This window comes from Perognathus longimembris, chromosome 14, assembly GCF_023159225.1.
Source record: "Perognathus longimembris pacificus isolate PPM17 chromosome 14, ASM2315922v1, whole genome shotgun sequence".
NCBI classification, from domain to species: domain Eukaryota; kingdom Metazoa; phylum Chordata; class Mammalia; order Rodentia; family Heteromyidae; genus Perognathus; species Perognathus longimembris.
In genome coordinates this window covers 39,484,206-39,510,308 of record NC_063174.1, presented here as the reverse complement: position 1 = coordinate 39,510,308, position 26,103 = coordinate 39,484,206, and the positions used below count along the sequence as shown (strand labels likewise).

General features: G+C 42.3%; 1 protein-coding gene across 6 annotated transcripts in view; it reads right to left on the bottom strand.

Annotated features, from left to right (window-relative positions):
* Positions 1-26,103, bottom strand: part of Rgs6 (regulator of G protein signaling 6) — a 480,138-nt gene that overhangs the window by 159,594 nt on the left and 294,441 nt on the right. The gene's annotated exons all lie outside the window — the stretch shown is intronic.

Genomic DNA, 26,103 nt, shown 5'->3' with positions numbered 1-26,103 from the left:
AGTTCATGTTCTGGAAACCTAATTCCCCATGTCAGGCAGTTTGGAGGTGGAGCCCACAAAGAGATGACTAGGTCATGAAAGAAATGGCCAGAGGGGGCTGGGAATATGGCTTAGTGGTAGTGTGCTTGCCTTGCATCAATGAAGCCCTGCATTTGATTCCTCAGCACCATATAAACAGAAAAAGACAGAAGTGGCGCTGTGGCTCAAGTGGTAGAGTGCTAGCCTTGATCAAAAGGAAGCTCAGGGACAGTGCTCAGGCCCTGAGTCCAAGCCAGGACTGGCAAAAAAAAAAAAAAATCGCCACAAAAATGAATTTATGTTCTTACTATAGAAACAGGTGAGTTACAATAAGAATGACTTATAAAAGCAAGGCCACCCCCTTGTGTTTCCTCTTTTGCATGCACTGGAGTTTGCGCGCGCGCGCGCGCGTGTGTGTGTGTGTGTGTGTGTGTGTGTGTGTGTGTGTGTGTGTGTCCTGGAACTTGAACTCAGGGCCTGGGCACTGTCCCTGAGCACTTTTGCTCAAGGCTAACACTCTAGCACTCAAGCCACAGCTCTATGTCTAGCGTTTTTGGCAGTTAATTGTTGATAACAATTTCAAGGGCTTTTCTGACTGGACTGGCTTCCATCCTCAGATCTCAACACAATCCTTAGATCTCAGCCTCCTGAGTAGCCAGGATTACAGGCATGAGACATGGTACCCAGTGGGCTTCCCACTTTGTTTCTATTAGATGACATAGCACATTCCCTTTGTGAGACGACATACCATATCTTTGAACTTCCCAGTCTCCAGATCCATGAGCTAAATAAACTTCCCTTCCTAATTTTCTCAGTCTGTAGTATTCTGTTAGAACAAGAGAAAATGAACCAAGACAAATATTCAGGATGCTGCTGCCCCAGGAGAGTCATGGGACTTCAAGCACTTCTTTTCGTCAACTGCTTATAGCCTAGGGCTCTAGGGAGGGAGGACCTCATTATAGATGCTGAGGTAAGATGAGGCAGGCTTGTTCTATGGTGTCACCCATATGGCTTGTTAGGCTACGCTCACTGGCTGTGTGTTACCCACACCCCTGGGCTCTTCTTATACGCATTGAAAGCACTCATTAGCATGGCCATGGAGTGGCCACTGGGGGTAGATAAAGATAGGCGCATGGGGTTGACATGCAGTGGAAGATCCTCGCAAGGTCTCCAATGCTGAAGAAACATTGGCATCCACAGTGACTGCACACTGATGGTACCAAGACACCGTGGAGAGTAAGAAGGGACACAGTACCCCTGAGCTTAAGGCTTATACATAGGACCTGTACTCCACTTGGGAGTTTGATACTATAGACTCATCTTAAAAGATGAATGGCAGAGAAGGGCAGTAGCCACAAGTGGTTAGAAGAGAGCTGCTCTGTGAGGCAGTGCTCAAGGCCCCATTTAAGTGACAGTCCTGTGCATCCCTTCTTTCTCAGGTGGGCAGCCTTCCCCTCCTAGTCCCCTCTCTGTCCTCATTTTAGTTCCTCCTGCCCTGGATCCCTCACTCAGAGGCTTCCTCTGTCTACTCTTTCCAGATTGTGCTTCAATGCTACACTGAGACAACTCTATTGCAAGGCGTTGTAATTCAGAGTCTACCTTTGCAGGGCTTCTCCTTTTTCTTGATCCTTACAAAAGGGAAGTGGCTGTGTGTTGCTAATTAGTTGGTCTTTTCCTAATGGGGACCTTCTGGATAGGCAACACCAGGTGAAGCCTGCTCAGGCCTTCTGCCACTGTGCTCCTTATATGTACTAGGTGTGTGTCACTCTTCCACAATCATTTGCTGCATTGTTATTACATATTGGGTGCTTTTCTAGGCTGACTGACTTTATTACAGGTAGCACCCATATATGTGTCAACTTGACTTGATTATGGGATGCCCAGAGAGCTGACAGAACATGACTGCTGGTGGTCAATGATGGTGTTTCCAGACAAGAACAGCATGTGAGTCAGAAGACTAAGGAAAGGAGATCCCTTTTGCCAATGTGGGTAGGCATAGTGACATTCATTGATGGCCAAGTCAGAACAAAGGTGAAATCTCTGCTCTCCTGGAGCTGAGATAACTGTCTTCCCTCATCTTGGATATCACAGCTCTAGGTTCTCTGATCTTCTGCCTTTGGAGCTTGGCCCAATTGTACTACTAGCTCTCAGATCTTCAATCTTAGACTAGAAGTTACACCATCAGCTTTCTTGGTTCTCTAGCTTAAATATAGTGTATTGGTATCTCTTGGCCTCTAAAACTCCAGAATAAATCTCTCTCTGCCTCACTCTGTCTCTATCTTCTTACCTACCTACCTACCTACCTACCTATTTATCATCTATTTATCTACCCACCTGTATCTAATTGGTATATCTTCAGAAAGAAACCCTAGCCTTGGTAATCTTATCTCAGTTGTATCAAGAACTAATATGTACCTTAGACCTGACTATGAATGAAAAGCAGTACTTCTTTTTTTCTTTCAACTATGCGGACATCCTGGTATAGTTAGCAACAGAGTCGGCATAAACCAGGCCCAGAATGCCAACTAGCTATTGGCTGCTGTTCTCCCAGCTGTGTAACACATGATTAGGTACAGTGTTCAACCTAGGCAGCTGCCTATAGCTGAGGCAAAAGTATTTTACAACAAGAAAGAAGTGTGTGTGCTCTGTGAGGCACGTGCTTCTCTTGACTTAATTAAGCCTAAGGAAGCTAGATGTTTAAATCATCTGTATATTTAAAAAAATTAAAAATAGTATAGTACCACTTTATGCCTTATTAAGTTATAGCAGTTAAATTCTGCTTACTTGAATTTGGGGGTAAAAGAAGGGGAGGCCATTTACCACGCCCATTTGAGGCTGGAACTCTACCACTTGAGGCACATGTTCATTTCTGGCTTTTTGCTGGTTCATTAGAGATGAGAGTCTCACAGACTTTCCTGAGCAGGCTGGCTTTGAACTCTGATCATCAGATCTCAGCCTTCTGAGTAGCTAGGATTACAGGCGTGAGCCACTAGCACCTGCCCAGGGTACTCCTGGACTCATCACCCCAAATCTCAGGGCCTTGGTTATTCATTAGGGAAGCAGAGCTCATAAGTGTACAGAGAATTTCATGACCTGCTATTTATAAAGTCACTGTCCTGCTCCGTGGTACATTAACATTAGTTCATAAACATCACTGCTCACTTCAATAACATTCCAATCTGTGGAAACTCTTAATTAATTTAGGAGCATCAAACACCATTGCTGCAAGGCAAGAATTCCCTAGAAAAACGTGAGGGCGTTCATTTCATCCACACTGAACTACAGTTCTCTCCAGGGAGCTATTATTCAGTTTACCTAGAGATTTCATGATTTATTCACTATTTTGAGGACAAAAACAAAACATTTATCAGGGGCTGTGCTTCTGCTTTACAGCCAGGAGCATTTAAGGAAAACACAACACAGATTCCTCACACAGCATTCTCCAGTGAAGAAAGAAGCGCTGGTGTAAACATTATTTTAAGTGCCTGCAACAGCAGAAACAGATTTACATCTCAAGATTCTGTGATTCTTCTACTTCAGTCTGAATTCCCAACTCAGCTTCCTAAGCAGAGGGGGAAGAATTACAGTGAGAAATTCCATCTTGGCATTTGCTTCTCATCTCCCAAGCTGATATTTATGTATGTTTTCTGACTCTTGTCAAAAACATTTAGCCTAATAAATTACTATGGGCATCTACATATGATCTTTGTATCTTCATATGTAAAGAGTTACTGACAAAAAAGAAACAGGATGTTAACAGCAGAATGGGGGGAGGAGAAGCTTGAGGATGAAGAGGGAACAGAGAGTCAAGGAATTCTAGGAGTTGTTCTCAGGTAGGAAACACCTAGGCCTATGAAGTTTCAATGCACAGAAATGCTCATGACAAGGATATATTTTTCAATGACTTAATTGGCATACTTCGTAATAGGAGGAGCTTTCACCTTGATGTGTCTACGCATGTACATGGTGCACTTTGAACAAAATTTCCCCCTAAAAATATACATTTTATTTCAAGTTACCTTCTCTCTCAATTTATATAACTTGGAGGAAGTTGCATCTGAGGAACCTTAAGAACAAGCAGAACAAATTTATTCTCTGTTTTTATAAGTTCATAAAATGCAAAGACTTCTGCTGGCTTGTCCCAGTGGGAAATGGCCAAGTTGATAGTGCTAAACACAGTTTCAAAGGGAAAAATATCTTGGGTTGGCAGAACAGTGAACGGTGGGATCTGAGAGCCTTGCCTCTGGCTCTGTCCCTGCCGCTTGCTACATGTCACTACACTATTGTGTGTTTTGCCCATAAAGTGTCCCAACCCTTTTCTCAATCACCACCAGGAAAATGCATAGAAAAGCCAAACCCCTCCTGTGGATTGTACGTAGCTAGGTGCTGCCTAGGTCAGGCCAGCAAGGCATAAGCAGAAGTCTGAAAGTCAGAGCATGCCTGAGAACATCTAACATGTCTGAGAAAAGGCGATGGTATGGTGACACAGCCCTCGCCTACCTTTTATTTTTGGTCTTCTTTGGACTGTGGTTGTGATGCCTAGAGACAAAGCAACCCTCTTATAACCATAAAGAAAAACTCAAGCAAGCAGCAGACAGAAGCAGCAGTAGCAGTGAGCTGCACAGGTCTAAACCCCCAAAGGCAGGCTTTCTGCTGTGCGGAGCTGAAAAACATTCACACTGATGGAGCAAGGGAAGTTACTTTGTTTCCAGCTCCATAAAGAGAAGTGGCTCCTGAATGCATTATGAACAAGGAAAGCTAGCTTCCCTTGAGAGGATGACCCAACTTTACAAATGTCAGGAAAGCAGAAACGGGAAGCTCCAAGGGCCAGTCTTCAAAGTAAGAGGATTCAGTAACACTAATGTTTCTTGGCCAAAAGCTGAGTAATGACGAGACTTCAGGAGAATTTATTCTAGAGTTTTTCAATGGTGACATTGATCTCAAAGCTTTGAGACAATATGTGCTAGGGAAAATTAGGAATAGGTGTCAACATGGTAGGTACAAGCAAAATGAAGAAACAGTATAAATTTGTAGAGATGTTTACTTTTGAGCATTAGAGTACATTTCTCCAGAAACAGCAAGGTGAGCCAGTGAGTTTAGTAAGTTTGGGCAGCTCCCAGGAGCCAGCCCCTTGTATAGACATCCCCTTGTTAACCCAACAACAGTTGTTTCATTCTCAATTACTAGAAATTCTAGGGGTGGAGTTTTCTTTTGGGACCTTTTCAGATTTGGCCTAAGGTAAATGAAGAACTTGATCTTGACTTTGGTAATCTTTTGATTTAGCATGGAAATAGGGAGCAGAAATCTTTGCAATTTCCTCCTGCAGTGCTCAAGGTCATTCTTCTTTTCTCTGTAAGGAGTGACAGCTCTCATTTATCATTGCTCTAAAACCAAGTCCAAATTCTGTACGCAAATTAACTGTGTCTCTCAATGACTGTAATAAAGCCTAAGAGTGACAGTGAATGAGACGCTTTGAAGATGTGGTATATTCCAGAGAAGCTTTCCATTATTATCATAGGAACAAAGTGGCTGGGGACAAGCCACATGAACACTGTAAGGGAACTTGCCAGAACACCAGGAAATGTTTAGCCTGGACTTGGCTATAATAAGTTTATACTGGATTCATGTGAATGAGAAAAACAGGATAGCGACAATAAAGGGTTATTTTTTTCTCTATTTAATTTATAAAAAGAGGACTCTCTTGACCTTCAGGAGCTGGATTATCCCACTTTGATGTGAGTGCATTAAACATTAACAATCTTACCATGTCACTCTCCCAGACCAAATCTTATTAGTATTTAGTTCTCACATTGATTCTTACTGGTGAATTATTTAAAAATTGTAAGAGTATGAGTTTGTGTGATGAAAATCACATAGGCACGTAATAGAGGTTATTAAAGGCCTTTGAAGATTTCAAATAGGCCAGAACAGTTGTACATGAGGCTCTTGGTCTCTTTTGCTTCCATTAAAGTATTTTGTGGAGCTAGGAGCTGGTGGTTCACACCTGTAATCCTATCTGCTCAGGAGGCTAACATCTAAGGACTGCAGTTTGAAGCCAGCCCAGGCAGGAAAGTCTGTGAGACTCTTATCTCTAATTTAAACACCTAAAGTCTGGAAGTGAAGCTGTGGTTAAAGTGGTAGAATGTCAGCCTTGAGTAAAAAAACCTAAGGAACAGCATCTAGGCCCTGAGTTCAAGCCCAGTACAGGCACAGATACACAAAATCTTTTGTGGAGCAAATGCCTGTTTCTTTTTGTGATACAATTCTGAGTAAGTCTCAGAAAGCTTTACATACCTTGTCTCTTATAGGCAGTGAGGACTGAGAGTTTAGCTTTCTTTCTACTCCTCTCAGCCAGTGATCCCACAAATTGTTCCCTTCACTGTTAATGTTAGCATGTGCACCTCTGTTTTAGGTTGACAGTCTTCATCTTGGGTCACCCACAAACCAGGCCCAGTCACAGCCGCCCATTCCCCACCCAAACTTCATGAACCCCCAGCCCCAACAGCATCAACCACATGCTGCTGTTGCAGTCAGGATGCCCATTCCTGGTCCCATGGCTATTTCTAGTGCCCAGCTATAGAATGTATGATCCCAGCCATGTGCCAGTTATAAGATGTTTTCCCTGGCCATAAATCACTTATAGAATGTCCTGGCCAGCTGTCTAATATTTCCAGTGTCCAGCTGTGACTACAGAAGATTTCCTGCTCCCAGCCCCTTCTACCTTCAGCCTCTTTGATGCTATATAACTACCTCCCTCCCTGCCTGAGTGTAGGCTGCTACTCTCTATCCCAGGAGAGCTAGCCTGTCATCTTCAGCTGACACTAAAATGCTTTCTTTCTTCTACATGACTATGTGTCTGCAGGGTTTCTGGGCTGGTGCTTACACTAAGAACTCTTAAGAACAAGGCTGCCAAGTGTCTGAAACACAGCAGGACCCCATTTCCCTATTCTGTCCACAGAGGTGTCCATTGTAACCTCTAGAACTAGAAAGTAGGCATCTGATTGGTTTCCTCCATCATTATCTTAATACCTGAGAATTCCACATCCTCAAATATGAGGTCTGGCCACTGTAGGAAAGGTTAGAATGAGATGAGTCCTTGGACGGGCCTGGATTTCTGACATTGCCTCAAGCAGCAGTGTGTGTCTTGCGAAAACTCAGAGGAGGTTGGCAGGGGATAGAGCTATGTGTGCGTAATTTACGCATGCAAATGTAGAGGTAGACAGCAGTGTCCCCCTGGTGTAACTCCAGCCTTTCCTGAAGAACCTGCAAGCAAATAGTCTTGCCTTCAGAAAGGGCAGCTCATGCAAATCACTTCCCCAATGTTACCTTGCCAACTCTATTCTTGCTTGAATAAGAAATCAGGGAGCAGAGACAATCACTTTCTCTTTTTCCATGGCTTGTCCCCTATAACTAAGCTAACAACACACATTAACCTCATTCCTCTGGACTAAACAGAAAACGAAAGAAGTCTGGCTTACATGGAGGAGTAAGGGTCAAGAACCTAGCAATCAGTATATTTTAGAAAGCTGAAACTCGGTATGTTATAGGGGAGGAGTCAGGAGGGAAGGGAGGGCACGTACTTCAAATGAACAGCTTTTGACATTTTGCTTCCTAGAATGCAAAGGAGAAACTACATGCTGTCCCTAAGACTGGGTTTCTGCTGGTGTCCAGCCATGAAGATAAAGCAGGCCTGGAACCCCACTAGATTCTGCACCTGGTTCTGCTCAGTGGTGCACAAGAGCTTGGAGACACTGGGGCGAAATGGGTGTAAAGGAGCATCAATAATGGATGACTAACACGCTGAGAGGAAGATTGAGAGGCTGGAGGAGAGGGTTTGTCCTCCCAAAGGGCTGGCCTAGTGACTGAGCACCAGCAACTCAGACAGTCCTGATCTGAGGGGAACAAGGAGAAAGGAAGCAACATGGAAAGTGCTTTAGAGGAAAGACTGGGAGGAATGCACAGCCAGCCTTCTCCACATAGGTCTCCAATACCAGTAGGAAACTGTGGCCTATCAGAAACGCCTCTAAATCTCTCTGTCCCAGCTCTCACCAGAGATTTGAATCTGTTGCCATCTTGAGGAGTGCATCCTGAGCACGAAAGAAATAATGGTCTTTGAAAGAGCATCTGGTGTAAAAGGACTTGCTTGCTGCTTTCCCATGCATGTGTTCTTTCAAATGCATGAATTAATAATAAAACCATATTTATCTAGGAACAACCTCAAGTTCACCAGATCGCCTGAGGACCCGGATAGCGGAATTTTCCTAAACTAAGAGCAAAAGACGCAAAACCACTAACTTAAATCATACTAAACACTTAGAAAAGCCAATACGGAAAAAAAAAATCTCCTGAGTTGAGACAAAGACTATCCATTTAACCACTCATCTGTTTGTCATGTGAGTGGGCATTCATTCAGAGCCAAGTACATGCCCACTGGGCTGCTGGGTTTTAGCTCATGGGTTTTGCATCATGGCAACAAAGCCTGATTCCTCATCTGGATACACAGTCCCTCTTTTTTTGGCTTATAAACTAAGCCCCCCACCTCCATGTCCCTGCACCCCAGCTTCACCCTCCCTTCTGAGAATGTTAGTAGAGAGATTGTGTCAAGGTTGTGACACCACCCGCAGAGAAAAAGGATGCTTCAATTATTTTAATATAGACCTGCAGATGTATGTCTAAAGTTGTCAGGGGAGGTGTGTGTGTGTGTGTGTGTGTGTGTGTGTGTGTGTGTGTGTGTGTGTGTGTGTGTGTGTGTGTTGTGTGAACTACAATGGATGATACACTGCACAGTGTACAGAGAAACTGAGAATAGAATCAACAAGATGGAGGGAGGCGTGGTCAGGCTGGTATGGTCAGAGACAAGAAGAATAGGAATAAAAAAATCAAAAGCCCATGCCACACTTGATAAAAACCAATGGTACCATTTGAGGAAACCCAACCCTGACCCCAACCTTGCTCACTCTGTTATCCTTGTCCAAAGAGACAGATACTTTACAGAAAAGAATTCTGAAGTGAAGTCTCAAAGGCTTGATTTATTTTGGTTCATCTAGATTTAGAGGACCGGCAGAGGTTCACAGGTTCCAAGTTCTTTGGCTTCAGGTGGCTATTCCCTCTCCATTTCCCTCCCTCTGTAATAAAGGTAAATCAAAGGTAAACATGACATTCTCCCTCGCTGCTCCCACTGCCTCCTTTTTGGCTAGTGCCAAATGTGGACATATGCATGTGGAAATTTTATTGGGCTGATTTATATGTATTATTCATGGCTAAAGAGCTCTGTATGAGAATCTGCATTTTCTTTGAACAGATGTTTACTTGGAGTTTGAATAGCTTTGAACAGATCTTCATACTAATTAATTAATTAATAATTAATTATTAGGCAGGCTTCTGTGGAACATTTACCAGGTGCATAGCAGAATTTTGAGTCCCATGGGCTGATCAGTCAAACACTTGCCTTTTCTGAGCTTAGAGAATTTTAGGGGACTATAGTAGACAAACAGAATGTGCAAATAACTCCAAAACAGGACACAAAGTAAAAGAACATAGGGCAAGAACTCTGAAATTCAGAGGAAACAGAGAGAACTTGGGTCTGAGGTGATCAGAAAGAGCTTTGGAGCAAGGTGGATTTGAGTTGAGCCTGAAAGGTAGCTGAGTTTGCTATATCCTAGCACCTGGGACATTGAAAATTCTTATTTAATATGTGATGATGAGAAACCACAGCAGCATTCTTATTCTTGTCACAGTCAAAGATAAGATAAAGACATCCTTATCCTGTTCTTCAATGTCATTCTGAAGTCCACCCAAAACAGGCAGGGGAAAGATATACCAGGACTACAAATACTGAGAAAAACAGCAGGAAGTGATCTATTGCAATGATGATAGGATGGCATACTCAGAAAAAAACCACTATAAATACTAAAATTTAGAAAGCTAAGGAAAGTTCCATCCAGAAAGGGTCACTCTTAATATTTGTAAATTATAAAGTGTTAAAAAATCTCAAGGAAGAAAAAAATTTACTTAGATATGTAGAAATAAATGTAACTGAAACACATGTAAGATCTGTAAAAATTCTTTTTTTATTTTTTTATCAGACCTTGAACTGAGGGTCTCCCATTCTCCTTTAGTTTGCTTGCTATGCTGGAGTACTACAATTTAAGCAACACCTCCAGCCCAGCTTTTTGCTGACTTATTGGAAACAGAGTGTCATGGGCTTTTCTGCCTTGGTAGGCTTCAGACCACAATCCTTAGGTCTCAGCCTCCTTAAGCAACCAAGATTACAGGTATGAGCCACTTGCACATGGTCAACCCAAACTTTAGAATACTGTTCAAGACCATAGAAATCTTTAAAGAAATAACATTAATATTACATCCTGACTTGAAAGCTCAGCATTGTAAATATTCAACTGTCTCTAATTTAGTTCATAAAATTTCAAAACCCCCAAATCCCACCCCCCAATTTTTTTTCTTGGAGCTATAGATGAGACAATTCTAAAGTTTTTTTGGAAAATAAAATAAGCAAGAATATGGAAAAGGATATAAATAGAGATAATAACAAGCATTAAAATATCTTTGAAATATGTAATAGTTACAAGATCCTTGTGTTAGTGCACAAAGAAACAGAGTCATGAAACAACACAGGGCAGAAATAGTGCCTGTAAATATTTGATAAAGATGCCATTGCACATTAGCAGGGAAAAGATGACTTATTCTCAAGTAGGAAATCAACTAAAAAAACCCCACCAAAGTTATGGATTTTTAATCTCACAGTTTATATCAGCATAGATTCCAGGTGAATCAAAGACTTAAATGAAAATATGAAACCACTGAAATCCAGACAACTGTCAAGAGAAAACACAACTACAACGTTTAGAAGATCCCTCTGAGCTGATTGAGGTAGCTCATGCCTATAATCCTAGCTACTCAGGAGGCTGAGATCTGAAGCCAGAGGTACAAAGCCAGCCTAGACAGAGAAGTCTGTGAGACTTTTATATCCCTTAATCAGCAAAAAGCCAGAAGTGGAGCTGTGGCTCAAATGATAGAGTGCTAGCCTTGAGTGAAAGCTAAGCTTCAGTGTTATGCTTGAGTTCAAGTTCTAGTATATGAAAAAAAAAAAAAGAAGATCTCTCTGCATCTATGTCAAAACCTGAAATCTGTAAAAGAAGACAAATGCATAAAAGAAAATATTTTTTGACAGCAAAACCTATGATAAATTCAACTAACAAATAATAAATGAAAAGTTTAAAAATAGAAAAGGGGCTAAATGACCTGATACAGAAAAGGCTTCTTGAACACAAAGGACAAGGCTATGGGAAGAGACTGGTCCTAGTTTCTAAGAACGTAACTGAAGCTACAGTGGTGACCATTTTACCTGCCCTCTTGTCTATCATCTGAAGGTTTATGATACCTGGGTTGATTGGTGAGGATGTGGAGAACAATCAGTTACTCTGTCCCAGGGAGTTCCAATTGGGGCAAATTTTCAATGTTTATCAAAATTTAAATGTATGTACCCTTGAACTCATACTTCTAATTTGCAAGCCTTTACTTCTTCAGAGCTAAGATGACTCTTGCTTAGTAAAATACACTGAAGTATGGAACAAAGAATGGAGAGCAAATGTCCATTAGTAGGGAGGAAGATACATAGATTAATTTATATTTGTACTGTGGACCTCTGTGTAGCTATTACAAAGAATACGGTATTGTTCCATGCACTAATGTGGGGTTGTACTAGTTGCTTCCAATTTACAAAGAGGGAGAGGGGAGGGAAGGAAGAAGGGGTTAGAGGGAGGGAAGGGAAGAAGGAAAGAAGAACGGGTAAGAGGGAAAGAGAAAGGAAGAGGAAGGAAGAAGAGAGGAGGTTAAGATGGAAGGAGGGATAAAAGGGAGAGAGAAAGGGGGCAGGGAGAGATGTATGGAAGGAAGGGCAAGAGGGAAAGAAGAAGGAAAAGATGGTAAGAGGGAAGGAGGGTAAGAGAGAAGGAAGGAAATACCCCTTGCCTCCAACAGTGAAGTTCTGAAATAAGGATACTAGATCTAACTGGCACCATCTTGGGCATGCAGTGGATGATAGGGAATTGGGTTTAACTGGAGCCATCTTGTCCTCATGATGGAGGAAGGTGAAGTCCCACTTTCAGGTGATAGGTGTGCCTGAATTCCTAGGGGAAGGGGCAGGGACTAGGACAATAGGTTACAAGACCTGCCAATCCTGTGCCATGAACTCTTGAGATTCTTGAGCTCCCTGTGACCCTGCCCCCTGACCAGGATCCTATGTAGGCCCCAACCAACTCAGGTGCCATTTTGCACCATGCCTCATGTCTGCTGACTCTTCTCAGGTCACCATGGTGTCCCTCTTCAGCTCTCCATTACAGTTAATCATGTTTATGGGGTTTCTTTTTCTGTTCTTTCTTTGCTTTACTACCCTCATGGCTCAGTTTTCTAACAATGTTTAACGTTTTCGAGGCTGCAGGCCTTTGTGACAGGAGTCCACCTGCAGTTCCTGGCTCTCTAATCAAGACTCCCAATTTGACCTCTCAAAGTGTGGCTTCTCAGTTTCTTGCAATCAAATTCCTGTAAGAGTACAATTTGAACACATGACACTATGCAAAGGGGACAGTGGTTTAGTAGTTGCTTCTACCCACAGCTTGAAATTCAGGGCCATACAGGGGATACACACCTGAGCACAGTGAATTGATAAGATCGTGAGCAGGCCCTACTTCCTGCAGGAGGATGCTCTTGGCTTGTTTGAATAACTTCTTGGACTGGCAGGAATATGCAATGTGCTAGACCTACTGGGTAGGGTCCAGCTGGTCCCACTAATAGAGAAATTCTCCAAGTGGGGAGCCTTTCTCACTGAGATGGGGGTATATATCTGACAAAAATAAAGCAGTTCATAGTTAGGCCTTTTGGCTCCAAGAATGTCAACGCAGCAGAAAAGAGCACAGGTCTTACAATAGAGGATGAAGTCTTAGTAAGTGAAAGAAGAGACACAGAAAGCTATCTATTGTGTGCCACTTTCAATGTTAAGGCAACACAGGCCAGTAAAGTTCAAGGCCACTTTTCTGAGAAGTTAAAGGAATTTATTGCTAGTGACCCAAACAATGCTAGCACCAGAAAGAGTTCAGATGGCGAGGGAGGAGAGACCCTGGGTTTTATACAAGCTGATTACACACACACACACACACACACACACACACACACACACACACACTCAGGTCATTAATCAGAAAGGCCAAGGTTGGGGTGAAATATGGATACTGGGTCTAACTGACACCATCTTGGCATCTTGGTGGATGATGAGGACTTTTCAAAAATTCTTAGAGGTGAAATTCACTTCCTCACCCCTACCTCTAGGCAATAGGTGCCTAACTGCCCAGAAGCAGGGTAGGGACTTGGACAATAGGTTCCCCAACCTACCAGACCTGTACCATGAACTCCGGAGGCTCATTGAACTCTCCAGCTATCTGTAACCCTGCCCCCTGACCATGACCCTATCCAGATCCCCTCCACTTCTGCCACCATTGCACTATGCCTGTGTCTCCTGACTCTCTTTGGGTCATCATGGTGTCCCTCTTCAGCTCTCCATTGGAGTTGATCTTGTTTGTTGAGATTCCTTATCTGCTCTTCTTCACTACCCTTGTGGCTCAGTTTCCTAACAGTATTCAGGGCACTCAAAGCTGCAAGTTTTGGGGGGACATGTGTCTGCTTGCTGTCACAGTCTAATAAAGACTCCCTATTTGACCTCTTAAAATGTGGCTTCTCTGTACCTCATGATCAAATTCCTGTATAATGGTGTGTGTGTGTGTGTGTGTGTGTGTGTGTGTGTGTGTGTGTGTGTGTTTCAGGATCAGTTGAGTGTTATATTTTTTGATGTCTTTCCAAAGGGAATGGGCTTTAGAAGCTCGATAAATACTAGAGTAGAGAAAAACATAGATGAGTAGCAGGAAGGACAGGACTTTGTCCACAGCTCTCTTTCTTCTCATTGCTAACTTTCCCTTCACATTGTCCACAATACAAAAGCTTTTTAAAATTGTGAGTTTTTTGTTTTCTCCTAGGTTATTGCTTGAAATAGATGGCACTGGAGTCTTTCTTCTTAGCCTCAAATCCTGACCCTGCTGCTTTTCCTGGCTGCCTGGAAATGGCTATGTGAAAACATTATGCAGAGCATTGTGGCTCATTCACTGAGAGCAGTTTTCAGTGTTGGTTTAGACCTGCATCACCTCTCTGTCACATTAAACAACTTCAGTTAGACCACAAAAATAACCAGGGACTTCTCAAGTAAACCCCAAACTCATCGTTTTCCCCCAGATGGGTTTTTATCAAATTGTGGCAAGCTAAGATGGAATGCTTTTGGCTCTATTAGAATAGATAAGTCAGGCCTATTGTTCTTTCCTCCTTGCTGGGTATACAGTCTTCTTGCCAAACATGGAGTCTATTTACCTTTCACCTCTAGGATCCTTTCAGACCCTAAATCAACGTAATCTTTCTGGGCCTCAGGATATATTAAATCGGATGGAGTATATCCTCTTCAAGTTTTGTGTGAATAAGATGAAACTTATGTCAATTTCTCTAATCCATTGATGGTATTAAAAAATCAATAAAGATATTTTAAAAGTGTAGAAAACGCTATTAACACATCAAATACTTTTCAAGTTCACAGGATACCGTGGCCAGGATGGATCATATACTACAGAATGTTTCTTCTGGTAGAAATTTAGATCATCAATCTAATGACCTGATGAGAAAATTACACTCAGAGTAAATAGAACAGAGGAAATTGCAAAGAAGAGGAATGATTGAAATAGAGAATTGACCACTAGAGAAATTTACTTAAACCAAAGTCTGGTAGTTCATAAAGATCAGTAAAATTGATAAACCATGATTTAGACTAATTAAAAAAGAGAAGCAGAGAAGGCAGATAGCCAATAGCAGGGCAGTGAGAAGAGCCATTGCTAAAGGATCTATAGTCACTATAGGAATAACAGGCTGTATGGGTATTGCTCCAAATAGGAGTAACACAGACGACCACAAAACCCTATCCCAATTAGAGAAATGTACACCAAAACCATAGTGAGGTTCTGCTTCATGTAGTGTTAGCAAGGCTGCAGAGGAATCGAAACCTTCATGCTCTTGAGGTGGGAATGTAAACTGTGCAGTCATTTTGGAAAACATGACAGTTCCTCAAAAGCTACATTACAGCACTGAGTTATCTTATGACCCAGTAAAGTCTACTCTCGGGTATACTGAAGAGAAATGAAAAAACTGCTCATAAGAACTTCATATATTGCTTATATTAACACCTTCCCCTCCCCACCAAATCAGGGTTTTGACTCAAGGCCTTTGTTCCATGTGCTTGCTCACTTGGCTAGAGGTCCACAACCTGACACATGCCTCCAGCCAAGGTTTTTTTCTTTGCTGATTATTTTGGAAATGGAATCTTAAGGATGTGTTATAATGTCCTTGCTGGCTTGAAACCGAGATCTGGAGGATTTTGGTTTGAAGCCAGCCTACATAGGAAAGCCCTTGATACTCTTATCTTCAATTAACTATCAAAAGACCAGAAGTAGAACTGTGCTTCAATTGGTAGAGTGCTAGATTTGAGCAAAAAAGTTCAGGGACAGTACTCAGGACCTACCAGACTTCAAGCTCTAGGACCAGCACAAAGAAAACAAACAAAACCCCCCAAATCTTGTCAAAAAACTAGTAAACCCAGCAGATATATGAACTTTCTTGAAGATAATCTTCAAGAAATCCTCTAAATAAATGACTAATATAATATGTAGAATAATATTTATAACTGCAGGTCAAACATTTACTACCTAGGAATAAATTTCATGGAAGATGTATAAGACTTATATTCTGAAAATTATAAAGTACTGCTTTTAGATGTACGTGATAGGAAGACTGCAAGTTCAAGGCCAACCTGGACTATGTAACAAGACCTTGTCTGAAAAAGCCAAACAAAACAAAGCAAACAACAATAATAACAAAAACTAACATAGTATGATTCCACTTATATAAAACTAGTGACAAATATCATATTTATTGTTTTTTATGGGGTCTGATTATTTTGGATGGGCACCTAGAGAACTTTCTAGAACAAAAGAGATGTAGATTTTGACAGAGCTGTGGGCTACATGGGTATAATTATTCACCAACACAAACTATATACTCAAAGGCTAGAACTTCATGGCATGTAAATGCACTTCAACCCAAATAGAAAGCTGAAACCTTCTGTCAAGATGTTTAAATGCACACCTGACTTTATTTCCTTCACACGGGAACAAGCACTAATAGCAGTTTCTTTTGTGTAGTTATTTTATTTGCTCTCTTCACAACTGGCTGTTTAGCATCATTAGAATATCAGATACTAATGTTATAGTAAGCCTTGCAGTTTTATATTACTCTCTATAACATATTCCAAATGTATATGCAACAGAAGTTTAGAGAGGGGTTAACTGGAAAGGGGAATTTTATATAAACAAAAGGTAGAAAGGGTTATTGTTCAAACTATGTGTCTTTCTGCTTAAGTTGTCTCACTTGAGGAATGACAAGCTCAATGGCTTTCAAACAGGACCCTGGATGCGTGGAGGTGGCTATCTTTGGGGAAGGCAGGATACTCAAGGGGGCACCAGGGGCTGACACTCTTGTTCTCGCTTCTCTTTAGTTGTGTCAGGGCAAATGGCCCTCTTTTCATTGTATATTTTTGGTCCTGTCTGTAAGATGCTATTTGAGAAAAGGATTTGGATGTTAGAGTTTGAAAAGTCACACATCCTACCCATTCTTAACAAGTCACAATTTTTGGCCAGGACACTTTGTAAAGGGACTCTGGTTTGGGCAATAACTACTAACAAAGACCCTCACCAAATGAACTCTTCATTGAGGTTCTCTTTTCCTGGTCTTCTTCTCCTTTGGCATGGCTCCCACCACTCACTCCCATCCCTGGGCTTGAGAGAATGGATGGGTGTGCATTCCTTATCAGCCACTAGTGTCTAGCTCTCATGTATTGTGCGGACAGTACTGTGAATATCAAGAGTGAGTAAAGAGACACTAAAACAGACACAGGGGAATGCACTTTTGAAAACAAAATGAAACAAAAGGCCCTGAAAGAAAGCTACTGTTCACATTTGGCACCTGTTTGCAAATGAGGTGCAGTAGTTGACTTTGTGCATCAACTTTACTGGACCACAAGTGAACAGATGCTTAGTCAAGTGTTATTCAGGATATGTGTACTCTTTGGAGAATATTAATGTATTAATGGATAAATTCAGTAAAGCAGTAATAGGACGCCTATCCAACATCTTTATAGAACAACAATGAGCAACCTTTCCAAGAGAAAAAGAGACCCTTTCTTGCCTTCAGACTCAGCTGAGCCATCAGTTCCTTCTGAGTGCTGAGTCTGGTGACCTTTGAACTGCATCTGAAGCACTGGCTCTCCTTGTTCTCAGGCCTTTAGACTTAACTACACAACACACTTAAGTTTATAGACCCACATTGTAGGAACTGGGGTTTGTCAGCTGCATGAGCTAAGTAAGACCTTATAATAAGTCTTCCTCTCTTCTCCCTATATGATATGACATTCAATATGCATATAACATGTAGATATTCCATATATGATATTTGTATATGTCACATGAGATTACATAATAGGATATATATACCCATTCGATATCACATATATAATAGGAAGTATATTATGTATATACATCCATCCACATACCCACACAGTAACCCCCACTTATTTCTATTTTCTTTCTTCATTTCATTTCCATGGTTTTAGTTACCATGGTCTAAAACTACTTAAAGGAACATTCCCAAAATAAGCAATTCCTCAGTTTCAAGTTGCATGCTGTTTGAGAAATATGATAATACTTTTCACCATCCTTCTCTGACCTCCTGGGATGGGAATCATCTTTTATCCAGCCCATCTATGCTGAGTACACGCTACCTGCCCCCAATCACATAGTGGCCTTCTAGGACCTGAGATTGATGTCATGTCATAGCAGTGCTTAGGTTCCAGTAACCCTTGTTTTGCTTAACAATGGCCCCCATGTTCAAGAGTAGCTGATGTTGGCCCTTCCGATATGTCAAAGAGAAGCTCTAAAGTGCTCCTTTTAAATGTAAAGGGAGAAAAGTTCTTGACCTAATAAGGTAGCAAAGGAAATAATGTGTGGAGTTTCCCAGGAAGATCTGCAGTAATAAGGAAGCTTCAACCTGTGAAATTGTGAAGCAGGAAAGATAAATGCACATCAGCTCTGCTGTCACAGTTCAACTTGCAGAATGAGGGCCATGGTGCATGGTAAGTGCTTAGCTACCCACCTCGCTTCATCTCATCCCATACCCCACATCTTCACAAGGAGGATGAATGTGGTACAATAGGATACAATAGGGGGTGGGGGGACATACTCCTATTTTAACTCTAACACCTTAGTTTAACCCTAATACCTTAGGAAAGGCGTCTACTCTCGTTAGTTGTAGCCTGAGAGCGAATAAGACATTTGTATGCACTATACAAAGTGGTCCTTGTGGTAGGAGATGTGAAGAAGCCAAGCATGGGTTGAACTTCAGGTCCCACTTGTCCCCTTTGCTGGGTACTGTTCTGAGGCCATGACCCACATACCTGTCAGCAGTAGCCCTGAGCTACTGAGTCTTTCAGAGTCTTTCAAATGATGGCCAATGGGGCTGATTCAGGGTGTCATCTGATTCTCCAGACAAACTTAAGGGATGCAGCCAGGCCCACTGGCTTTCCATTGCCTGTGGTACTACAAGGACGGAGGCGAATGAGTACCAGAGATTGTATGGTTCACAATGGCAAAACTTCCATCCACACTGCAGAAAATATTGACAGACCTCAGCTTGCTGTATCTGAGATATATTTTATTCAGCTCCATACTTCAAAATAATGAAATGAACCTACCTCTAGAGACAGAATAGATAACTTAGGTGCTGGAAAGGAAAGAAAGGATGCTTTAAGCTATCAGAATTTGCTATAAATGCAATGTGATGTGTTGGATCTCGACTTACAATACATGGGTTCCATTTGTTTTTAAGAATGAGGCAATGGGCTGGGCTTTGGTGGCTCATACTGGTAATTCTAGCCACTCAAGAGGCTGAGAATCTAAGGATTCGGGTTCAAAACCAGCTCAGGCAGGAAAAGAGTATGAGATTCTTATCTCTAGTCAATTACCAAAAAGCTAGAAATGGAGGTGTGGCTCAAGTGGTGCTAGCCTTGAGCTGAAACAGTCAAGTGAGAGCATGAGACCATGAGTTCAAGTGCGAGAGTTAAAGAGGGAATGAGAGAGAGAGAGAGAGAGAGAGAGAGAGAGAGAGAGAGAGAGAGAGAGAGAGAGAGAGAGAGAGAGAGAGAGAGAGAGAGAGATGTGTGTGTGAAGGGGAACGGGGGGACATCTCATCTGAGACTAAGAGCTGCTATCAAAGCCATGAGTCCAGGTAGATCTCCAGCTCTTAACCCAGCCAGGCATCTAAGCAGCACTGATCTCTGCCTAGTTCCAGAGGTGGAGAGATTTTCAACTTCTGGACATGAAATTTCTCAAAAAATTTCTCATAGAATGGGTTAGAATGCAGTTTCCAAGACGCTAAAAACACAGCAAGCTCTTGTTTACCTCCAGAAACCTTGGGTTGACCCACTCTGCCCAAAGAATTCCCAAACAGGAAGCGGATGGGGTGTTGCTTGTAAAGCCCTGCAGTCTTGAAAATGGCCTCTAGAGGGCACTGTTAACACAGTCTGATGGGGAAAATGTGACTCAGCTGAACACAGCAGGGAGAAAAAGGGCTGTTTCCTGTCAGGATCAACCCAGTGCCCTCCAGCCTGCAGGTCTGGGTGATCCTAAGGATTTGGGATTTCTCAGCCATTTTTAATGCCATCATTCCACTTGGCTTGCTCAGCATTCATCTCCCCTGTCCATTTGGTGTCCTCTTTCCTTGGCAGTGGGAGATGGGACTGTCACTCCTTTCTGTGTGTGGTGAGGGACTGTGAAGTGTTGTGACATCGTAGGTAGAGACTCCAGGAGAGCAGAGCAGATGACAGCCTATGACACTATGTCTGTGACTCAAATATGAACTTAGTAAATACAATGCTCGATGCCAGGGTAGGGTCTAACTTTGTTTCATGCAGGGCTCAGGCCTGCAGTCTAAGCTACCAGGAGGCTGAGATCTGAGGATCCAAGTTCAAAGCCAGCATGGAAAGACAACTCTGGGCTGACTTTTATCTCCAATTACCCAGCAAAAAGCTGGAAGTAGAGGTATGGCTCACGTGTTAAGAGTGCCAGTCTTGTGTGAAAAGTCTAGTGGGAGTTCAAGGCCCAGATTTCACACCTATACCAAGGCAGGAAGGATATACAGCTCTTGTGTGAGGGCTCTTACCCATGGCCTCTGTATGGAGACAGATATGAATTTTGTGGCTCAGTAGCGACGAGCTGCCAGGTTGTCTGTGCTCAGGTCTCGTAGGTTTGAGTCTGAGGACTTATACCGGATTTTAAAACTCATTGGTATGTGTCTATATACACACACATATGTACATGCATGCATGTATCTATGTGTACATATGGATTTTATTGCATTTGAGGATTAATTATAGAACCTACTTTGGGGCCAGAGTTGTGAAAACTGGTCAGCTCTAGAGAAGAAAAGCAACTTTCTTTCTTTTATAGAGTTCCATTGGGTGTAGGATTTCACCTCGAGTCTTCAATGTATATATACACATACATTTTATGGATAGACACACACATGACACTTCCCCCTGCTTTTCTTTTATAAATCTACTATGATGAAGCAGTGAGGATCTAAATAGAAACCCTTTTCAGAGCAAGATTGTAGCTGGCCTGGCCCTTCTTATTATTAGAAAACCCAATCTTCCCCACCTCCTCAGGGGCACCGGGCTGTTCCTCAGAAAGCTTGGCTGCTCTCAGTTCAATGTCTACTTCCCAACACTGGCTCTGGACCACAGAGGGCTCTCTTACTCTCCCGGGTCTTGTGAAGTTGCAGAGATGAATAGGATACAGAGCAAGCTTGGAACATTGTAAGTTTAGTGGGGGAGGAAAAAGCCATTCTGACTACTTGTAATTCAAAGTAGAATGACATATATACGATACATCTGTATGAGAGGAATACTCTAGAAGCACAAGGAAAAGAACCACTGAGTCCTGCCAAGCAGTGAGGGAGGCAGATTAAAAGGCAGATATGAAGACTGAGATTGACATCCTTAAGTAAAAAGAGACACCAGGCAGTCTGCTGAAAGGATGAGCATGGGGACACAGGGTGTGTGAGGGACAAATGGCTGCTACTGTGGCTTGTCTTTCATGGGAGGATATAGGGGTAGAGGGTGAGGAACATAAGGAGGTCACTGACAAAAGTTGGATGCATCTGAGAGCCTGAACTTAAGGAACCAGTGGTCTGGCCTAGGGAGGTTAGGGTGGTGGTGGTGGTGGTGGTGGTAGTGAGCTAGAACTCACGTAGGATAGAAGAGGAGCAGAGGTAGAGGCACAGTGGTTTAGTGGCAAGAGTTAAGGAACATTTACTCCAACTGCTCTCCATATCCTTCTTCCTCAAGTCTCTCCAGATTCTAAAGAGCAAATGACAAAACCCAGATTCAGAACTTTTCCCTCACTTGGCCCATGTTTGGCAGCTACAAATGATCCAACCAGCCATGAAGGTTTCAATAGTGAGTGAAGCAGCTTTTAATTAACTACTGTGAGGCTTGCTAAGATAGGTGCAAATTGAATGTCTCCTTGAAGATCCCCCAATGGGGCCCATTTCTAATTAAGAATATTGTCTTTCCCAACATGCCTAGTCCCCCTTGCTTCTGCACAAGAGGCCATGCCCATGAATCGGCAACATGAGGACTCTTCAAATCAACCCCAAAAGTGCCAAGCAGAAGCAGAGATCTAGGAGGCCACACATTTTATTTAAAGTTGAGACCTAAAGGAGAAGTTTACTCACCAAGGATCAGCTCAAAGAAACTTACAAAATACGTTAAGAAGAAGCTGGAGTAAGGAAGGGAGACATGCATGTTAGAGGGACAGGAAAAGTTGCTACTTGCTAGGTATGAAGCCAACAGGGCGGAAGGGTAGGTCGTTGGGAATGGAGGTAGTGCCAGCTAAAGGATGGATGGACAGAGAGAAGGTAGGGAGGTAAAAAGGTGCGAAACAATAACACTTAAGCATAAGGTTCAAGCTCCAAGATCAGGGCAGTCCTAGGCTTTCTGTGATTGCAGAATGCTTGGCAAGGAAAACTGTAATATCTTCCTTTTGCTTTATGAGATTATCTTCCTAGGATTTGTCAATTCTCTATTCCTTACTTGGGATTTCCAAGGCCAAAATGAACTTTTTATTCTTTTCTGAGTGAAAGGTTCTATTTGTCTTGATGGGAAAGAGGACGCATTTTAAATTCTCTTCATGCCTACTACTTTTTTTTTTTTAAAGCTAGTCTGAGGAGTGACAGGAAAAACAACAGTTCTGACAAAGTGCAGCCAGTAACTTTCAGCAAAGGCGTTCATTAAGGCCATGTTTACCCATCTTGTTGTCAATGAAACATCTGCCTAAATAGGTTTTCTGGGTAGAGAAAGTCATAGCCATCTGTCCTCATGAGGTAATGTGCTCTACTTCTGCTTCTTAAGTATGCAAGCTTTTTTTTTTTTATGGGCAGGGGATATAGGAACCATGCGTTCTCTTTTCTGTTAGAAGATGGTTTCTGCTGTACTAATCATGGGCTGAGTCCCACCTAGAACCTTGGTAGCAGAGAGGCCTTGGGAAAGTCACCTCTGTTTCAGTATTTGTAGAAGAAAAATAGTAACTACCCCAGGATGCATATGAATGAATAACTTCTACAATGTGGGACACTGAGTGGTTAAGCAATAATGACTAATGGAGTTTTTGCCAGTGGTGGAGGTTTACTGTTTACCTCTGTTTTGGAGCATGCAACTATCCTGACAATACATGTTCAATACCACAAGAGGTGGGGTGGGGGAGAGAAGGAAAGAAAAAGGAAGGGGGGAAAATGGGAAGGAAAGAGGGAGGGAGGAAGGGAAGGAAAGAGAGAGGGAGGATGGGAGAGAGAGCGAGCGAGAGAGAGAGAGCACATGCTACCCTAATAGCAAGAACACAAAAGCCATGCAGTGAGAACAGGCTCATTAAGAAATCTGGCCTCCATCTCCACTTCGTAGGTCCAGGAGGTAGAAAATAGTAAAGGAAATGCAAAAACAGCCTACTCTGGACTAAAAACTAAAACAATGTCCTGAGCTGCTGACTAAAAGGGAACCCCAAGTTCTTGGGAGAGACAGCTCAAAGACTGACACCAGCAAGACTGTATGGTCCTTTCTAGCTTATTGAATATACATGGTAACAATCCTTATTCCAAGTATGAGCTTGGTGGCTTCACAGAGACATTCACCATCATTAATTCTACATCTAAACAAGACTCCCCTAGATAGTGACATTTATAAGCAGTCCAAACGGATCTTATTTCTAGTCTTACCCTCCACACTTGGGTGACTCAGAGTGAGCAAAACTAAGGAAAGTGCTTCATTTAAAACTTCTGTCTTAATAAGACATTTCTGGTCCAGTGAGAAATCCCTAAGCAGGCCAAGCCCACCCTCAAGAGCTAAGCCTCTGGCTAGCACTCTTGCTCTGTATAGGAACTTCCAGTCTTCCAATGGGCCCAAGCTCCTCCCAGCCTTTCTACTTACTTCTTTGGCCACAAATCCTCACTGTGAACTGATGGCGTGTACTAGGCCTGCCCCTTGAGCTCAGCACACATCCGGGTCTTTATATCATGGCCTCGACTTCTTCCAAGCAAGACTCTAGCACACTACTTGGTTCTTTCACCCTAACAGGAGCAACATGATCTCTGCCTCCCCTTGAGGTGGCTCTCCAGCACACCTGACTTTCTACTGGAGGCTATACCTGGTTAAAGGTACCGTGTATTTCTAGCATTGGCTCCTTTTCAATCCATAATAGAGCCGGATTTCAGCATTATGGTCTTACTTAAGAAGCTGAGACACAAAAGAAATGTAAGAGGCTTAAAAGTAAAAATTGAGTTTTCTCATACCTCTTGAGGGACACTTTTTGACATGAAATTATACATATGTAATTGCCATGACGGCTCTATCAGTGAACTGTACTAAACATTTAAGGAATTAATGCCAATCATCCTCAAACTCTTCCTCCCAAAATTGGAGCACTTCTAAACTCATTTTATAAGTCACTATTACCCTGACACAAATGACAAAGAAAGTACAAGCAAAGAAAATGGCAGGGGAATGTTGCTGAAGAAGACAGATGCAAATGTACTAAGGAAATCCATGCAAGTCAAATCTAGGAGCACATTAAAAGGATCGTACACCATGACCAAGTGGGATTTATAGCTGAGATACAATGAAGGTTTGTTGTATGCAAATCAATTAATATGATACACCACATTAACAAAACCAAGGACAAAAATCACAAAATCATCTCAATAGGTACATTAGAAGTATTAGACAAAATTTAGTACTGATTCATGATTAAAAAGTAAACTCTCAACAAACAAGGAATAGATGGTATTTGCCTCAACATAAAAAATACCACACATGACAAGTGCACAGCCAACATCAAAAGCTGGAAGCTCTTGGGCTACGTCAAGAACAAGACAGACCTGTCTTCTCTTGCTGCTTCTGTTCAGTACAGTACTAGAAGTCCTAGCCAGAGCAACTAGGCAAGAAAAAGAAATAGAAGTAAAATGATCACAGCTGCCACACTTACTCCTCCTCTCTCATTATCATGTCTTCAACTATGAATCCATACCCCATAACCATACTACCCTCCTGTTATTTTCACCAATGTCCTTCCTTATAATCAAACTATCTTTGTCCCCTTTTTTTTTTTTTTTTTTGCCAGTCCTGGGCCTTGGACTCAGGGCCTGAGCACTGTCCCTGGCTTCTTCCTGCTCAAGGCTAGCACTCTGCCGCTTGAGCCACAGCGCCGCTTCTGGCCGTTTTCTGTATATGTGGTGCTGGGGAATCGAACCTAGGGCCTCGTGTATCCGAGGCAGGCACTCTTGCCACTAGGCCATATCCCCAGCCCCTATCTTTGTCCCTTTATAGATCTATTTCTGCAGCATTAACTGTCCACTCAAGTATGGCCAATGGCTCCCATATCTCCCAACCTTAGACAAAATCCCTCTTTGTAATGTGTCAACTTGGGTAGACTTTACTGCATTTCCAAGAACCCTCTACTCTGTGTATTTCTGACTTCAGTGGGCCTTGGAGGACTTTCACAGGGGAAACTTGGAGGGCAGAACTGACAGTAAACCTTTATAGCCTCTACAGGGTGTCTCTTATTTGCTGGCTCACCATATTGGGGGACAACCAGGCCTAGACTTACTGTACTTTCTCCCAGGCCCTCCTACAGTTTCTCCAACTCTGGGTGAGTTAGGCATTTAGCTACCTGATGACAGAAATCCTCTTTCCTTCATGATCCTCATTAAGGTTAGAGTCACTGACATGGGTTTTAGCTTCTGCTAGAAGTTTCCAGACTGTCCCTGTCTCTTCATTTTATACTTGTTATGGATTAAAATGATTGTGTCCTCACAAAATGCGTATGTGGAAGTCCTAACACCCCCAAACGACTGTGTTTAGAGACAGACTTTAACAAAAGTAATCAGGGTTAAATGAGGCCATAAGGTTGGGCCCTAATACAATAGAGTTAGTATCCTATTAGAATAGACTTCCGAGAACTTGCTCTCTCTGCACATGTGGACAGAGGAGGGATGATGTGAGTCTAAGGTGAGAAGACCACACATTGCCTCCAAGTCAGGGAGAGAGGTTGTATCAGAAACTGAGCCCACTGGTCTTTTTTTTTCAGCTTATAATTCTGTAATAAAATAAATTCATGTTGGTTAAGCACATAGCCAATAGTATTTTATTATGCAGCACGAGCAGACTAATTTAGCATCCATTTCCCCCTCCTGGATTTCTATCCTACAGATTTCAGACATAAAGACAACAGGCCCACAGAAACTGTAACGGCAACTGTAATGGTGTGAATTATACAGGGTCACATTCTCTTAGCAATATCCATAGTTTATACTAGCCTTGGAAAACCC